The sequence below is a fragment of the Odocoileus virginianus genome, chromosome 29 (assembly GCF_023699985.2).
Source record: "Odocoileus virginianus isolate 20LAN1187 ecotype Illinois chromosome 29, Ovbor_1.2, whole genome shotgun sequence".
NCBI classification, from domain to species: Eukaryota; Metazoa; Chordata; class Mammalia; order Artiodactyla; family Cervidae; genus Odocoileus; species Odocoileus virginianus.
Window position 1 is genome coordinate 19,040,436 of NC_069702.1, and position 18,882 is coordinate 19,059,317.

Genomic DNA, 18,882 nt, shown 5'->3' on the forward strand with positions numbered 1-18,882 from the left:
GTTCTTGGAGCTGCAACTTTCGGTTAGAAAGGGTTGTTACGATGCTATTTCAAAGCTCTGGATCAGGGACTTCCCACCACAAGGATTTCTTTTTCAGTTAGCCTGTGATCAGACTGCTTTATAGTTTTTTTATGTGTTTGTTTTTGGCCTTAGGGACAGGAAGGCTCGTAAAATAATTGCATGTGGTGAAAAGTCTAGAAAAGATTCTTTAGAACTGGTGAATCGCAAATGTTAAAAGCAATCACTTCATTGTCATCTATAAAATTAATAATGTTACCCAACCTTTATTATACCTCCCAGGATGTCCTGAGAATTCATTTGATTTCAGATCTATAAAGTACAACTAGCTCTTCAGGAAAAACATATGTTTTGAGTATTTGTAAGGTCTTTTAAAAAAATTATATATAACATCAATCACTGCTAAGTGAGGAAGCTGTTCCTTGGCCTTAATTATTTCACATACTTAAAGAAAACACCTGGTCCCTTGGAACTCTTGGGTATGATCTGGTTCATCAGGGCAGGTTCTGTTAAATCATCATCAACTCAGAATCCATGTACTTCTCCAGGAGCTCTGGACACTCACTTCATTATTTTTGTGGGAAATAATGGCAGGTATCAGATAAGATATTTGGGCTGTGGTTAACAGAGAATCTGAATGTATTAGCTACAGTAAAAGATTCAGCTGCTGTTTAAAGAAACCCAGCAATAATGTGCCTTAAAAATGAAGGTTTGTTTCCTCATGTATCAGTCCCTGGCGGGTGTCCCACATCAGTGGGAGAGGAGGCTCTCATGACAAGCCATACTCAGTGTAACTTCTTTCTTCTGATCATTGCCAGCTCAGCCCACGGGAAATGAGTGCTTGAGAGGTGTGCGCTATGCCAGGAAGTGGCACACACTCTGCCATTCACATTCCATTAGCAGGAATTTCATCCGGTGGATAATTCCCAGTGCAGAGGAGGCTGGGCAGCCAAATGCCTAGTTCTTCTAACGCGATGGAAGAAAGGGAGAATGGATTTTCATAGACAGTTAGCTAACAGTCTTTTTAACATTTTTATTGAAATATAGTTGAGTTACAATGTTGTGTTAATTTCATGTGTAAAGCAAAGTGACACAGATATAGATACAGGTGTGTGTGTGTGTGTGTGTGTGTGTGTGTGTGTGTGTGTGTAGTCTTTGTTAGATTCTTCCCCATTATAGGTTATTTCAAGATATTAAATACAGTTCCCTTTGCTTTACATCTGAGCCCTGGTGGCTCAGACGATAGTCTGCCTGCAATGCAGGAGACCCGGGTTCGTTCCCTGGATCAGGAAGATCCCCTGGAGAAGGGAATGGCTACCCATTCCAGTATTCTTACCTGGAGAATCCCATGAACAGAGGAGCCTGGTGCACCATAGTCCATGGTGCCGCAAAGAGTCGGACATGACTGAGCGACAACACTTACTTATATGCTATACAATAGGTCCTTGTTGGTGATGTATTAATATTTTGTATACAGTAGTGTGTATTTGTTATTCCCAAACTCCTAATTTATTCCCGCCTCTGCCAACCTTTCCCCTTTGGTAAACATAACGCTTGTTTTCTATGTCTGTGAGTCTCTTTCTGTTTTGTAAATAATTTCATTTGTATCATTTTTTTAAATGTGTACCTTTTTATTTTATATTATAGCTGTTTAACAATGTTGTGTTAGTTTCAGGTGTCCAGCAGAGTGATTCAATTATACATGTACATATATCTATTCTTTTTCAAATTCTTTTCCCATTTAGGTTGATGATATTGAGCAGAATTCCCTGTGCTATACAGCAGGTCCTGGTTGGTTATCCATTTGAAATATAGCAGTGTGTACCTATCCATCCCAAACTCCCAATCTCTCTCTCTCCCATCCTTCCCCTCTGGTAACCGTAAGTTCATTTCTCTAAGTCTGTGAGTCTGTCTCTGTTTTGTAAATAAATTCATTTTCATCATTTATTTAAATTCCACTTAAAAGTGATATTGTATATTTGTCTTTCTCTGTCTGACTTACTTCATGTAGTATGATAATCTCTGAGTCATCTGTATTGCTGCAAATGACATTTCATTCTTTTTTATGGTTGAGATAATATTCCATTGTGCACATATACCACATCTTCTTTATACATTCCTCTGTTGATGGACACCTAGGTTGATGGCTAAAGCCTTGCCACAGTCAGTCCCTCTGGCCGCCAAGTATCATGAATACCCTCTTTCCAACACAGAGAACCCAACTGCTTCATCCCAAGGGAGACAAACAAGCACCCATACAGTAAACATACCACATGGTCTCTGGGGAATGCACAGTCGTTTCCATCAGGTTTGGATATGGTTTTAATGGCCTGGCAACCTGTGATCTCAAATACAAGTTACCTCCTCTTGTACACTCATACTCACACTTGATTTACAATGATGAAACAGGGGTGAGAAAACTGCAGTTGGAACTCCCATTTGAAAAAGAGGAGAAAGAAATGCACATAGCAGACCCTGGCCCGTAGCAATGCTGGTACCATGGAGCAGGCGGTGGGCAAGACCCCTGCCCTGGCAGAGGAGGGGGCTCCGATTAGACCCTGGCCCTCTTCTCCAGGAGGACCCTCGGCCTTGGCTTTGTGTCCCTTGGCCTCGCCATTGAGGGAGGGGAGGCTCTTCCTATTCAGTTTCTCGTAGCCACATCTGAAGCGGGCGTTGGAGACATGCCCTTTGAGTAGCTCTGCTGTTTGCTCTGCACTGACAGCCCGGGATCTCAGAGTGCAGCGGCCACAAGCTTTATTGGCTTGGCGGTAGTACCTTTGGAAATACAAATCCCTCTGAGACTCAGCTGGCTTCTGATGCATTAACTTCTCGGCAGTTCACAGACCAGAAGTCTCTCCGCAAATACTTTCCAAGCCCTGGGTCTTGAGCCTTCTTTCTCTACTTTCTTGCCTCCCTCACTGAAATCAATGGCAGCTCTATGCAGGCCTCTGGAACAGTAGACTTAAGGAGAAAGGCAACGTGCTTTTTCTCATCTCTAATCTCCTGATGTCTGAGATACATAAGCCATTGGCGTTTCCCACCTGTCAGTTCAGTTCAGTCGCTCAGTCATGTCTGACTGTTTGCAACCCCATGGACTGCAGCATGCCAGGCCTCCCTGTCTATCACCAACTCCCGGAGCTTACTCATGTCCACTGAGTCGGTGATGCCATCCAACCATCTCTTCCTCTGTCATCCCTTTCTCCTCCTGCCTTCAATCTTTCCCAGCACCAGGGTTTTTACCAGTGAGTCAGCTTTTCCCATCAGGTGGCCAAAGTACTGGAGTTTCAACTTCAACATCAATCCTTCCAATGAACACTCAGGACTGATCTCCTTTAGGATGGACTGGTTGGATCTCCTTGCAGTCCAAGGGACTCTCAAGAGTTTTCTCCAACACCACAGTTCAAAAGAATCAATTCTTCGGCATTCAGCTTTCTTTATAGTCCAACTCTCACATCCATACATGACCACTGGAAAAACTATAGCCTTGACCAGACGAACCTTTGTTGGCAAAGTAATGTCTCTGCTTTTTAATATGCTATCTAGGTTGGTCATAGCTTTCCTTCCAAGGAGCAAGTGTTTTTTAATTTTATGGCTACAGTCACCATCTGCAGTGATTTTGGAGCCCCCAAAAATAAAGTCTGACACTGTTTCCACTGCTTCCCCATCTATTTGCCATGAAGTGATGGGACTGGATGCCATGATCTTTTCTGAATATTCAGTTTTAAGCCGATTTTTTCATTCTCCTCTTTCACTTTCATCAAGAGGCTCTTTAGTTCTTCTTCACTTTCTGCCATAAGGGTGATGTCATCTGCATGTCTGAGGTTATTGATACTTCTCCCAGCAATCTTGATTCCATCTTGTGCTTCTTCCAGCCCAGCATTTCTCATGATGTACTCTGCATATAAGTTAAATAAGCAGGGTGACAATATACAGCCTTGACATACTCCTTTTCCTATTTGGGACCAGTCTGTTGTTCCATGTCCATTTCTAACTGTTGCTTCCTGACCTGCATGCAGTTTTCTCAAGAGGCAGGTCAGCTGGTCTGGTATTCTCATCTCTTTCAGAATTTTCCACAGTTTATTGTGATCCACACAGTCAAAGGCTTTGAAATAGTCAATAAAGCAGAAGTAGATGTTTTTCTGGAATTCTTGCTTTTTCGATGATCCAGTGGATGTTGGAAATTTGATCTCTGGTTCCTCTGCCTTTTCTAAAACCAGCTTGAACATCTGGAAGTTCATGGTTCATGTATTGCTGAAGCCTGGCTTGGAGGATTTTGAGCATTACTTTGCTAGTGTCTGAGATAAGTACAATTGTGTGGTAGTTTGAGCATTCTTTGGCATTGCTTTTCTTTGGGGTTGGAATGAAAACTGACCTTTTCCAGTCCTGTGGCCACTGTCAGTGAACTAAAATGGACTGGAATGAGTGAATTTAACTCAGATGACCATTATATCTACTACTGTGAGCAAGAATCCCTTAGAAGAAATGAAGTAGCCATCATAGTCAACAGAAGAGTCTGAAATGCAGTACTTGGATGCAATCTCAAAAATGACAGAATGATCTCTGTTTGTTTCCAAAGCAAACCATTCAATTTCATGGTAATCCAAGTCTATGCCCCGACCAGTAACGCTGAAGAAGCTGAAGTTGAATGGTTCTATGACGACCTACAAGACTTTCTAAAACGAACTCCCCCCAGAAGATGTCCTTTTCATTATAGGGGACTGGAATGCAAAAGTAGGAAGTCAGGAAACACCTGGAGTAACAGGCAAATTTGACCTTGAAATACAGAATGAAGCAGGGCAAAGGCTAATAGAGTTTTGCCAAGAGAACTCACTGGTCATAGCAAACACCGAAAACAGGTTGATTATATTCTTCGCAGCCAAAGATGGAGAAGCTCTATACAGTCAGCAAAACAAGACCGGGAGCTGACTGTGGCTCAGATCATGAATTCCTTATTGCCAAATTCAGACTTAAATTGAAGAAAGTACGGAAAACCACTAGACCATTCAGGTATGACCTAAATCAAATCCCTTACGATTATACAGTGGAAGTGAGAAATAGATTTAAGGGACTAGATCTGATAGACAGAGTGCCTGATGAACTATGGATGGAGGTTCATGACATTGTACAGGAGACAGGGATCAAGACCATCCCCCCCCCCCAAAAAAAGACCATCCCTATGGAAAAGAAATGCAAAAAAACAAAATGGCTGTCTGAGGGGGCCTTACAAATAGCTGTGAAAAGAAGGGATGTGAAAGGCAAAGGAGAAAAGGAATGATATTCCCATCTGAATGCAGAGTTCCAAAGAATAGCAAGGAGAGATAAGAAAGCCTTCCTCAGTGATCAGTGCAAAGAAATAGAGGAAAACAATGGAATGGGAAAGACTAGAGATCGCTTCAAGAAAATTAGAGATACCAAGGGAACATTTCATGCAAAGATGGGCACAATAAAGGACAGAAATGGTATGGACCTAACAGAAGCAGAAGATATTAAAAAGAGGTGGCAAGAATACATAGAAGAACTGCACAAAAAAGATCTTCATGACCCAGATAATCATGATGGTGTGATCGCTCACCTAGAGCCAGACATCCTGGAATGTGAAGTCAAGTGGGCCTTAGGAAGCATCACTATGAACAAAGCTAGTGCAGGTGATGGAATTTCAGTTGAGCTATTTCAAATCCTAAAAGATGATGCTGTGAAAGTGCTGCACTCAATATGCCAGCAAATTTGGAAAACTCAGCAGTGGCCACAGGACTGGAAAAGGTCAGTTTTCATTCCAATCCCAAAGAAAGGCAATGCCAAAGAATGCTCAAACTACCGCCCAGTTGCACTCATTTCACACGCTAGTAAAGTAATGCTCAAAATTTCCCAAGCCAGGCTTCAACAATATGTGTCAAGGCCCCAGATTTCTACTCCTCTTCTTTTGCATCTCTCTTTGCAAATCAGTCTACTCTGCACTGGTCCTGTCTCTTTCTTATAAGACCTTGGTAAAAACAACAAAGAACAACCAATTCATGCTAAATACAGGCACTTTTCGATCATTTCTCCTGGGCTCCATAGGAATGTGGCCTGCCTTCCAAGTCAGACATAGCAGATGATTGTTTTGTTTTCTTTTTCTCTTTTAAAGAATCAAGGGACTTTCTTGGCACAGACCAAATTTTGGAAGACGTTTTTCTTGTGTCTGTTCTTTTTTTCTAAACAGTTTTATCTAATTATCTTATTTTATTTCCATTGAAGTATAGCGATTTACAATGTCATGTTAATTTCAGATGTACAGCACCTGAAAGTGATTCATTTATTACAAAATATTGAATATAGTTTCTTGTGCTATACAGTAGGACCTTGTAATTTATCTGTCTTACATATAGTAGCATGTATGTGTTAACCCCAGTCTCCTAATTCATCCCTCCCCCTTCCCCCTTTGATGACCGTAAGTTTGTTTTCTATGTCTGTGAGTCTCTTTATGTTTTGTAAATAAGTTCATTTGCATCTCTTCTTTTAGATTCCACATATAAGTGATATCCTATGATATTTGTCTTTGGCTTACTTCACTTAGTATGGTAATCTCTGGGTCCATCTGTATGGCTACAAGTGGCATTAGTTCATTCTTTTTATGGCTGAGTAATATTCCATGATATCTGTGTACCACATCTTTATCCATTTGTCTGTCAATGGACATATAGGTTGTTTCCATGTCTTGGCTACTTGCCTAGCTATAATGAAAGAAGGGAGGGTAGATTTTGATGCAATACTAACCTACAGGAATAAAACAATAGAGACTTCATTGGTTCACATTACAAAAAATTTGGAAGCTGGAAATGGCTAGAATTTAGTGCAGTGTCTCAATGATACTATCAAGGAGTCTGTTCCTTCCATCTGCTACTCTGCCATCCTCAGTATGTTGGCTTTGGCTCCTTGTATTTGTGGTCTCATGGTTACATGATGGATGCCATAGCACTAGGTATCATACTTTCACAACAGCATCCCAAGTGGGAAAGGAGGAGAGTGGGCAGAAAAGAGACTTTCCATTACCAGAGATGCAAATTCTTCCCATTTGCATCTCATTGGCTAGGTGCAAGAGAATCTAGAAATATATTTGTCTAAGGAAAATGAGATATCTATGATGGGCTTAGACTGGTCATGACTTATACCCTTGGGTTGAACACATTGCTGTCCTGAGTAGAACTAGATTCTGTTAGCTACAACAAAGCAGAGAAATGACTATTGGGTTGGCAATTGTATCTGTCACACATGGGGAATATTTTTAATATTATTGAAGATATAAATGGACTCTGAGGAGGATCTTGGCATAGAAAATCCAAGAGGATATTGTTTAACTGAAATACTGGAAGAAGAGACTTCCTTCTGGGGTTATCCTGTGAATGATGTGAGGTCAGTATGTTCCATCTATTTCTGAGAAAAAGAATCATTTGGGCCACAGACATGAAAGGATTCCTATAAGTCATCTGTCAATTGAATGAAAGTGATTGACTATATTTTAAAATATTTCTTTGTTAATATTTATCTAGGCTGCACTGGGTCTTCATTGCAGCTTGTGGGATCTTCACTGTGGCATGCAGAGTCGTAGTCACAGCTTGCAAGATCTAGTCCCCCAACCAGGTGACAAACCCGGGCCCCCCGCATTGGGATCTTGGAATCTTACCCACTGGACCACCAGGGTAGTCCCAAAGTGATTGATTTTAGAAATCAAGAGTACATTGGGGAAAAAACCAATCACCATTGGTTATATGTCGAAATTATCCTATTCTTTTAGAGATGGTAATATTTCACAGATTTCCCTTTTTAACTAATATATTGTTCCTTTCCAGTGCTCAGGAAAATTATTTTGGAAATTGACCTCATAGCCTGAGTAGTATTGTTTATATCTCTATGATTAGAGGAAGTCATGTATTTTTAGGGTGACACCAGGTCACTCAAGCTATCATGCTTTCCCAGATTTAGAATACTGAAAGCAGAATTTTAACCACCAGCATATTGAGTTTGTTGTTTTGCAGATGTCTCTCTATGCTGGCTTATATCTGAGACTCTGTAAACATTTTAAGGACAAAACAAAACAAATAGTCCTTGTCATTACAATTTAAAATTATAAATGAATTACAAAATAACACAAACCCCCCACATTTGTCTATGACACATGTGAAAAATAACTCAAGATTCCCTGAAGGTTAAAAAAAAAATCAAGGATGCGCTTGGTTCATAGACACTGGGACAATCCTGTTCATTAGTGATGACTTGTTCATCTTTCTTGCTTCATGCCAGCTGGCCCTAAGAGTAGAATGAAAAATTGCTTTGGCAGAGAGCTTACTTCCCGATAAATTACAAAATTTAAAAAAAAAAAAAAGATAACTGAAGATCCCAAACATCACTTGCATGTAGTTAAGACATTGAAAAGACATCAAATGCTAGGCACTGCTATCAGAGGCTTAGACGTATTTTCAATCCTCATAAAAACCTGATGGAGTGGGTACCATTATTGTACCCACTTTACTGATGAAGAAACTGGGACACAGGGGACTGAACAACTGAAGTCACACAACCACTGTAATAAGTGGCAGAGCTGGGATTCCAAGCCCTGGTAATCTGGCTCCTGAATCCATGAATTATAGCAGCATCTCTCCACTAATCTCCATTTTATAAAATCCTTCTAATTCATAACAAGAAAGTTGTTTCCAGCTCCAGAAGATATTATCTTAACTTTTGAGACATTTTACTGTCATAAGTAGTTTCTCATTAAGTAAAATTATAAAATCCATAAATGAAGATGATCCAGTGGGCTTTACTTTTTCCCATTCATGGCTTGGAGGAGTTTTATCACCACTTGAAAGAGCAGAAGACTTGAATTCAAGGGTTATCATAGTAACAGTACACTATATTCTTTGACTTGAGAAGCTTCATTAGATAATACTGTGTGAGCCATCTGTTTGGAATTTGATGATGAAAAATATGAATATATGACCATTATCAAGACCCCCTCTTCAGATCATGTTCACGTAGTTGGAGGCTTGGGTGCCAAGCTAGTTTGGGCTTAAGGTAACACTTTGTTTGTTTCCATGAGACTGTAAATTTTCAGATGACCAGATGTGTTCTTGAGCATTAAAGCTAGAAGACTTAGGACTTCCACAGAGGTCCAGGGATTAAGACTCTGTGCTGCCAATGCAGGGGGAAAGGGTTTGATTCCTGATCAGACTCGGGCTCGATCCCTGGGTCGGGAAGATCCCCTGGAGAAGGAAATGGTAACCCACTCCAGTATTCTTGCCTGGAGAATCCTATGGATGGAGGAGCCCGATAGGCTCCAATCCACAGGGTTGCGAAGAGTCAGACACAACTGAGTGGCTTTCACTTTCACTTTCACTTCACTTTCAGGGAATTAAGCGGGCCTCTCAGGTGGCTCCACAGTAAAGAATCTGCCTGCCAATTCAGGAAACTCAGGAGACATGGATTCAATCCGTGGGTGGGGAAGATCCCCTGGAGGAGGAAATGGCAACCCACTCCAGTTTTCTTGCCTGGAAAAATCCCACGGACAGAGGAGCCTGGCAGGCTACAGTCCACTGGGGCGCAGAGTTGGACATGACTGAGCACATATGCAGAGGACTAAGATCCTGTATCCTGCATGCCATGGCACAGCCAAAAGATTTTTTAAAGAGCTAGAAGATTTACAGGGTAATAAAAGTGACAATGGCAGAGCCACTGCAGACCTTTGACAGAGTTCATTTTTTCCTCTGAGGAAGAAGGAAAGCTTCAGGGAATCAGGGAGCAGATTGAAGTGTTCAGCCTCTGACTCCAGGTGTTTGATGGTCCCTATCAGAGATTCCGTGAAAGACAGTGAAGACTGCTTAGACTTATGTGCTAGTCGCTCAGTCGTGTCTGAATCTTTGCAACCCCTCTGGCTGCAGCCCACCAGGCTCCTTTGTCCATGGAATTCACCAGGCAAGAATACTGGAGTGGGTAGCCATCCCCTTCTCCTGGGATCTTCCCAACCCAAGGATCAAACCTGGGTCTCCCACGTTGCAGGCAGATTCTTTACTGCCTGAGCCACCGGGGAAGCCTCAGACTTGAGGGATTGCTATTTACTGAAAGAAACAAACACCCAATAGAAATGTCCAGAGGATTAGCAGTACTGGCACACGAGAAGGATTTGACTGTCTGGGTAACAGCTTTGCAAATCATTTGGATAAATGACACCATTTGGAGGAGAATCTTCCCAACCGAGTCTAAATGCCAGAACCCTTTTGAGAAGGTTTATGCAATTCTGGCTCTTTTCTTCCTTTTTTCAGAAATGTATTGGGTGACATTGTTCCAGATATAGTTTACTATTTAGGATACAGGAGCAATTATCCTGTTTTTTCCTGTGAGATATTATTGGAAGATTAATATCAATGGAGTAAATATTACATTAAATAGAAGCATAATTAAGAATGCAAAGATAAAGCTATCTTAGGAATATAGCATAGTCCTTTCTTCTTCCCCTCTTATCTTTAAGAAGGCAAAGAAAAATGTGGCCTCCTAGCTGGTAGGTACCACATTGATACAACTCAGGGAAAGAGTGGAACTTGTCCTTATTAGGAAATATAAGTAAACTTTGTGTGACACTTGCTAGTGTGACTGGAAGCATTGGACCAGTGTATTTTAATGGTGTCAGGAAGGATGAGATAAAGAGAACCACCTCTCAGGTAACACTGAGGCAGTGAAGAGAGTTAACTGAATAGACCAAAGAATTGATGCTTTTGAACTGTGGTGTTGGAGAAGACTCTTGAGAGTCCCTTGGACTGCAAGGAGGTCCAACCAGTTCATCCTAAAGGAGATCGATCCTGAGTGTTCATTGGAAGGACTGATGTTGAAGCTGAAACTCCAAATACTTTGGCCACCTGATGCGAAGAACTGACTCATTTGAAAAGACCCTGATGTTGGGAAAGATTGAAGGCAGGAGGAGAAGGGGATGACAGAGGATGAGATGGTTGGATGGCATCACTGACTCAATGGACATGAGTTTGGGTGGACTCCGGGAGTTGGTGATGGACAGGGAGGCCTGGCGTGCTGCAGTCCATGGAGTCACAAAGAGTCAGACACGACTGAGCGACTGAAATGAACTGAACTGAATTCATTTTTTTTCTTTTAGAGGTACTTGCAGTCAATGTCTGAACTTATCAAGTCAGAACAGCTTATATAACCAAACCAGGAACTTCCCTGGTGGTCCAATGGCTAAGACTGCGCTCCCAGTGCAGGGGGCCCGGGTTCCATCCCTGGTCAGGGAACTAGATCCCACATGCCACAACTAAAGATCCCACGTGCTGCAACTAAGACCTGGTGCAGCCAAATAAATAAAGAAATATATTTTTAAAGAAATCAAATCCTTATCTCTGGGCACCTCCAGGAATCCTCTTCCAGCACAGAAAGAATAGAGAATGTTTTTTCTATTGCAGGTTCTTTCGGTCACATTATCAGCTAGGTACGGGCTAAGGAAAGACAGGTTATTTTGGACAGGAAAAGTTATATAACAGAGTCCCATTCTTTGGGTGTATATAGCACAGTCCCTTATGGTTATAGAGTGGAGGTGACAAATAGATTCAAGGGATTAGATCTCACAGATAGAGTGCCTGAAGGACTAGTGACAGGCACCATAGGTAACAGTTACCTCCTGTTACGACAGGAGGTTTGTGACACTGTACAGGAGACAGTGACCAAGACCATCCCAAAGAAAAAGAAATGCAAGAAGGCAAAATCATTGTCTCAGGAGGCTTTCCAAATAGCTGAGGAAAGAAGAGAAGTGAAAGGCAAAGGACAAAAGGAAAGATATATCCATCTGGATGCAGAGTTCCCAAAGAATAGCAAGGAGAGGTAAGAAGGCCTTCTTAAATGAACAATGAAAAGAAATAGAAGGAAAATATAGAATGGGAGAGACTAGATATCTCTTCAAGAAAATTGGAGTTATCAAGAGAACATTTCTTGCAAGAATGGGCATGACAAAGGACAGCAACAGTAAGGACCTATCAGAAGCAGAAGAGATTGAGAAGTGGCAAGAATACACAGAAGAACTAAACAAAAAAGGTCTTAATGACGTGGATGACCACAGTGGTGTGGTCACTCACCTAGAGCCAGACATCCTAGAGTGTGAGGGCAAGAGGGCCTTAGGAAGCATTACTACAAACATAGCTAGTGGAGGTGATGGAATTCCACCTGAGCTATTTCAAATCCTAAAAGACGATCCTGTTAAAGTGCTGCACTCAATATGTCAGCAAATTTGGAAAACTTAGCAGTGGCCACAAGACTGGAAAAAGTCAATTTCATTCCAGTCTGAAAAAAGGGCAATGCCAAAGCATGTTCAAACTACCAAACAGTTGTGCTAATTTCACTTGTTAGTAAGGTTACGCTCAAAGTCCTTCAAGCTAGGCTTCACAGTATGTGAACTGAGAACTTCCAGATGTGCAAGCTGGTTTCAAAAAGGCAGAGGAACCAGAGATCAAATTGCCAACATTCATTGGCTCATGGAGAAAGGAAGGGCGTTCCAGAAAAATGGCTATTTCTGCTTCACTGACTATGCTAGAGCCTTTGACTGTGTGAATTACAACAAACTGTGGAAAATTCTTAAAAGAAATGGGAATACCAGACCACCTTACCTGCCTCCTGAGAAACCTGTTTGTGGGTATCTTGTGCTTAGTCACTCAGTCATGTCTGACTCTGCACCCCATGGACTGTGAAGCAACAATTAGAACTGGACATGGAACAACTCACTGGTTCAAAATCGGGAAAGGAGTACGACAAGGCTGTATGTTGTCACCCTGCTTATTTAACTTCTATGCAGAGGACATCAGGTGAAATCCTGGGCTGGATGAGTTACAAACTGGAATCAAGATTACTGGGAGAAATATCAACAATCTCAGATATGCAGGTAATACCACTCTAATGGCAGAAAGTGAAGAGGAACTAAAGAACCTCTTGATGAGGGTGAAAGAGGCGAGAGAAAAGGCTGGCTTGAAACTCAACATTAAAAAAACTAAGATCATGGCATCTGGTCCCATCACTTCATGGCAAATAGAAGGGGAAAAAGTGGGAAAAGTGACAGATTTTCTTTTCTTGGGCTCCAAAATCACTGCAGACAGTGACTGCAGCCATGAAATTTAAAGACGCTTGCTCCTTGTAAGGAAAGGTGTGACAAACCTAGACAGTGAATTAAAAAGCAGAGGCGTCACTTTGCTGACAAAGGTCCATGTAGTCAAGGATGTGAGGACTGGACCATAAAGAAACACTGAGCACAAAGGAAGGATTCATGCTTTCAAATTGTGATGCTGGAGAAGATTCTTGAGGATTCCTTGGACTGCAAGGAGATCAAACCCAATAATCCTAAAGGAAATCAACCCTGAATATTTATTGGAAGGACTGAGGCTGAGGCTGAAACTCCAATACTTTGGCCACCTGATGTGAAGCGCCAACTCACTGGAAAAGATCCTGATGCTGGAAAAGATTGAAGGGGCAGGCAGAGGGTGAGATGGTTAGATAGAATCACCAATTCAACGGACATGCGTTTGAGCAAACTCCAGGAGATGGTGGAGGACAGAGGAGCCTGATGTGCTGCGGTCCACGGGGTCACAAAGAGTCAGACAGGACTTAGTGACTGAACAACTACATAGTTATTCAGTTACCCCAGCTATTCTCTTACTAGGGAAAGAGAAAGGAGTAAAAGGATCAAGATATATGAAATGGGGCATTGGCAGATTAACAAAACCAGGAGGTGTTAGTCGCTCAGCTGCATTCTACTCTTTGTGATCCCGTGAACTGTAGTAGCCAGGTTCCTCTGTCCGTGGAATTCTCCAGGCAAGGGTACTAGAGTGGGTAGCCATTTCCTTCTCCAGGGGATCTGCCCCACCCAGCAACTGAAGCCATATCTCCAGCATTGCAGGCAGATTCTTTACCATCTGAGCCACCACAGAACCAAAGCTGGTCCTAAAAGAGCTTTTTACTTTGATCTTCTGGCCTCCATGGCAACTCAAATGTGGCTAGGGAGATGAAGGAAGTAAGGCAGCTTCTGCTGTCTACACACACCTCACTGTTGTCTTTAAGCTCATACTCGTCAATTGCAAAAAACCTAGTGATGGTAGGGTATCTTATGGCTGAAGTAGATGTTCTTCATTGTAAGAGTCTTCTTTACAACATATTACTAGGTCACAAGACTGATTTAGCTCATCACCTATTTCCTGACTCCTGTCCAAAAGTGGTTTTGGGGGTCTAATTCAATTGAATAAGATGGTAAAGATCTATAGTTTAAAAGACAAAACCAGATCACAGATTTCAACCTAAAACTGTACATCTTTTAGAAAAAACTACAGGAGGAGATCTTCGCTATTAAGTGCTAAACAGGGAGTTCTTAGGCTTGACATCAGAATGATGATCCGCACAAGGAAAACTTGGTAAGTTAGAATTTATCAAAATTGAAAAAGACTTTCTTTTAAATACATGGTCCTGGATATTTACATGCAAAAAAAGATGGTTGCCTTGCACCATATACAGAAATTGAATCAAGATATAGAAAAGATCTGAAAAGGCAGAGATAAACCTATAAAACATTTAGAATGAAGCATAAGGAGAAGGTCTCATGACACGGGATTTGACAGTGGTTTCTTGGATGGAACACCAAAACCACAGGCAACAAAAACAACAAAATAGATAAACTGGACTTCATGAAAATTTAAAACTTCTGTGCATCAAAGGTCACTATCAATAAAATGAAAAGACAACTCACATATTGGGAGAAAATTTTATAAGTCATATCTGATAAGGATTAATATTTAGAATATATAAAGAACTCCAGGGATGGAGGAGCCTGTTGGGCTGCCGTCTATGGGGTCACACAGAGTCGGACACAACTGAAGTGGCTTAGCAGCAGCAGCCTACAACTCAACAATTTTAAAAAAATTTGTAATGTGCAGAAGACATGAATAGACATTTCTCCAAAGAAGAGATATAAATGGCCAGTAAGCAATGAAAAGATGCTCAATATCACTAATCATTAGGGAAATGCAAATCAAACCCACAGTTAGATACCACTTCACACCCATTAGGATGGCTACCATCAAGAAACCAAAAAATAGCCAGAGTTGGTCGGGATATGGAGAAGTTGGAACTCTTGTTTATCACTGGTGTGGATGTAAAATGGTGTGGCTGTCACGAGGGGTCCTCAAAAAATTAAACGTAGAATTCTCATGTGACCAATTTCATTCCTAGGTATATACCCTAAAGAATTGAAGACAGGGACATGAATTTGTTTATATGTAATATATATTTTATAGCAGCATTATTCAAAGTACCCAAAAAGTGGAAACAACTCACGTGTCCATTGATAGATGAATGGGTAAACAAAATATGGTGTATATATATACATCCAATGGTGTGTTATTCAGCCTTAAAAAAAATGAAGCTCTGATACACACCACATCAGGGATGAACGTTAAGGACTTTATACTAAATGAAATAAGCCAGACACAAAAGGACAAATATTCTATGATTCCACTCACATGAGGTAGCTAGACTAGTAAAAATCATAGAAATAGAAAGTACAATGGTGGGTACCAGGGGCTGGGGCAGGAGAAAAGAGGGTTATTGTTTAATAGGTATATAGTTCCAGTTTGGGAAGATGAAAAAATTGTGGCGATGAATAGTGGTGAGAGTTACATAACAATAGGAAGATACTTAAAAAGTTCTGGAGATGAATAGTGGTGATGGTTACATAATAATATTAAGGTACTTAATGCCATTGAATCATACACTTATAATGATTAAAATGGTAAAAAAAAATTAGTGTTATGTATATTTTACCATACATACATTAAAAAACTTAAAATAATTCTTTAATAAGAGACTTTGTTTAAGAGAACGGAGATGCTACAGGCTTGAAGATTTCCAAACCAGGCATCCTCCCACAAAAGATTAGTATGTAGAATATATGAAGAACTCTCAAACTGGTTTTTTTTTTTATTCTCAACTGTTAAAAAAAGAAATCCAAATTGAAGATGGGTAAAAAGAATAGACATTTCACTGAAGAGGGCATACAGATGGCAAACAAGCAGAGGAAAAGATACTCAACATCACTAGCACCAGGGAAATGCAAATTAAAACTACAGTGAGATATCACATGTGTAACTATCAGAATGGCTAACATGAAAAATAGTGACAGCACTGGCTAACACCAATTATTTAATGGTTAACACCAGATAGTGGTATTACCAGTACCGATAATGACATGAAGACCCTGGATCAATCATACATTGTTGGTAAGAATATAAAATGGAACAGCTGCTCTGGAAACAGTTTGACCAAGCCCTTAAAAACTAAACACGTAGGACTTCCTTGGTAATACAGTGAATAAAAGTCTGCCTGCCAATGCAGGGGACACAGGTTCGATCCCTGGTCTGGGAAGATCCCATATGCCGCAGAGCAACTAAGCCCGTGCACCGCAGCTACAGAGTGCGTGCTCTGGAGCCTGTGTTCTGCAGCTACTGAAGCCCATGTGCCTAGATCCTGTGCTCTGAAACAAGACAAGCCGCCGCACCACAACCGGAGAGTAGCCCTCATTCGCTATAACTAGAGAAAAGCCTGAGCATAGCAACAAAAAACCCAGCACAAACAAAAATAAAATTAAAATAAATATGTTATTTTTAAGAAAGAACTAAACGCTTAGCTTTGCACAGTGGCAGTTTTGTAGGCAACGAGGTTTATCCAAGGTGTGATTATTGCTAATTGGAAACTTTTCCCAATACCCCACCATGATGACTTGAAATACAGTCTGCAGTGGCAATTTTTGACAGTCTCTACGGAAACTGAGTTAAAAAAAAAAAAAAGACTAGACATGTATTATCAAATGACCCAGCAATTGCAATTATGGGTGTTTATTCCAGAGAAATAAAAAATTATGTTCGCACAAACACCTGTAAACTAATGTTCATAGCTTCTTGATTTGCAATGGCCAAAAACTTGGAATAAGCCAGATATCTTGTAAGGGGTGAATAAACACACTTGGTCCATCCATACCATGGAATACTACCCAATAATAAAAGGTACCAAACTATTGATCAACACAAACCTTAGATGGTCTCCAGGGAATTATGCTGAGTTTAAAAAAAGTCAATCCTAAAGGTTCCATACTACATGGTCCCATTTGTATAATGTTCTTGAAATGATAAAATTCTAGAATTGAAGAGCAGAATAATGAGTGCCAGAGATCATTAAGGAGGATGAGAGGAGAGAAGCGGGTGTGGTTACAGAAGGGCGGCCCTGGGTATCTTTGAGGTGACGGGGACTGTCTGTCCTGTGCCTTGACTGTAGTGGTATATGAACCTACACATGTCAAATTGCGTAAATTAAATACACATAATGAAAAAGCTGGCTTAACACTCAATATTCAAAAAACTAAGATCAAGGCATCTGGTCCTATCACTTCATGGCAAATAGATTGGGAAAAAGTGGAAACAGTGAGAGACTTTATTTTGGGGGGGCTCCAAAATCACTGCAGATGGTGACTACAGCCAAGAAATTAAAAGACGCATGCTCCTTGGAAGAAAAGCTGTGACAAACCTTGGCAGCATATTAAAAAGCAGAGACATCACTTTGCTGACAAAGGTCCATCTAGTCAAAGCTATGGTTTTTCCATAGTCATGTATGGATGTGAGAGCTGGGCCATAAAGAAGGCTGAGTGCTAAAGAACTGATGCTTTTGAACTGTGGTGCTGGAGAAGACTCTTGAGCATCCCTTGAACAGAAAGGAGATCAAACCAGTCAATCATAAAAGAAATCAACCCTAAATATTCATTGGAAGGACTGATGCTGTAGCGGAAGCTCCAATACTTTGGCCACCTGACGTGAAGAGCCGACTCATTGGAAAAGACCCTGATGCTGGGAAAGAATGAAGGCAGGAGGAGAAGGGGATGACAAAAGATAAGATGGTTGGATGGCATCACCGACTCAATGGACATGAGTTTGAGCAAACTTCGGAAGATGGTGAAGGACAGGGAAGCCTGGCATGCTGCAGTCCATGAGGTCACAAAGAGTCAGACACGACTGAGCGACTGAACAACAAAATACACATATACAAAAAGGAGAGCGTGTAAAGTGCGTGTAATCTGAATAAAGTGAAAGCATTGTATCAGTGTCAGTATCTTGGTGTTGATATTGTACTGTGGTTATACAGGACGGGGATATAGAGTGAAGGATATACAGGATCACTCTTTTCTTTCTTACAACTGCCCGTGAACTTGGAATTTTCTAAAACAAACAAAAAACATAACCAAAGTAAACATTATGAGTAGTTCCATTAGAAGCTAACAAAACAATTATCCATAAACTTATTCTTATCACCTCCCAAGGCATCTCTTTGGTTAAGAAAGGGAAATTTTCATTTCTCATTAGACAAAGGATACAGTCTGGTTTTTCCATAGTTTGAACATAAGGTTTTCTTGTGAGAATTAAGCTAGTAAAAATAGAACAGTTTAAGAGAGTAGCCATTAGCCACCTTAAATGCTTCCAAAATAAAGTAAGCAAAGCAACACATACTTAAAGATAACCAAAGAGTAGATACTTAGAAAGGTGGGCCTTCAGTGTATGTGTAAGGAAAAGGTATTAATTAATTTTTTGGAGGGTCATCTCCAAAGAAAGAAACTATTACTACCAGGAAGGGTGTCTGTATTGTTCTAGAAAAGCATGAGCCCAGAGCAGAAAGCATTAACCTGTCCTCATCCCTGCCCTGAAGGGAGAGTACCTTGTCGTAATAGGAGTATTGGCCTGCTTGGCAGTTTGAGTTGGCAGAGATGCCACTTACAGAACATGCATTATGTGTGAGGTACTTTACCTGCCTTGTCATTAA

The 18,882-nt window shown here is 40.9% G+C and overlaps 1 protein-coding gene and 1 non-coding gene across 3 annotated transcripts in view; both read left to right on the forward strand.

The window, feature by feature from the left end:
• TMEM150C (transmembrane protein 150C) overlaps positions 1–18,882 on the forward strand; it is a 108,766-nt gene that overhangs the window by 67,290 nt on the left and 22,594 nt on the right. The window lies entirely within an intron of this gene.
• On the forward strand, positions 16,704–16,844 carry LOC139032072 (U4 spliceosomal RNA). Its single transcript, XR_011484621.1, has one exon. It is a non-coding gene; the product is annotated as a U4 spliceosomal RNA (small nuclear RNA).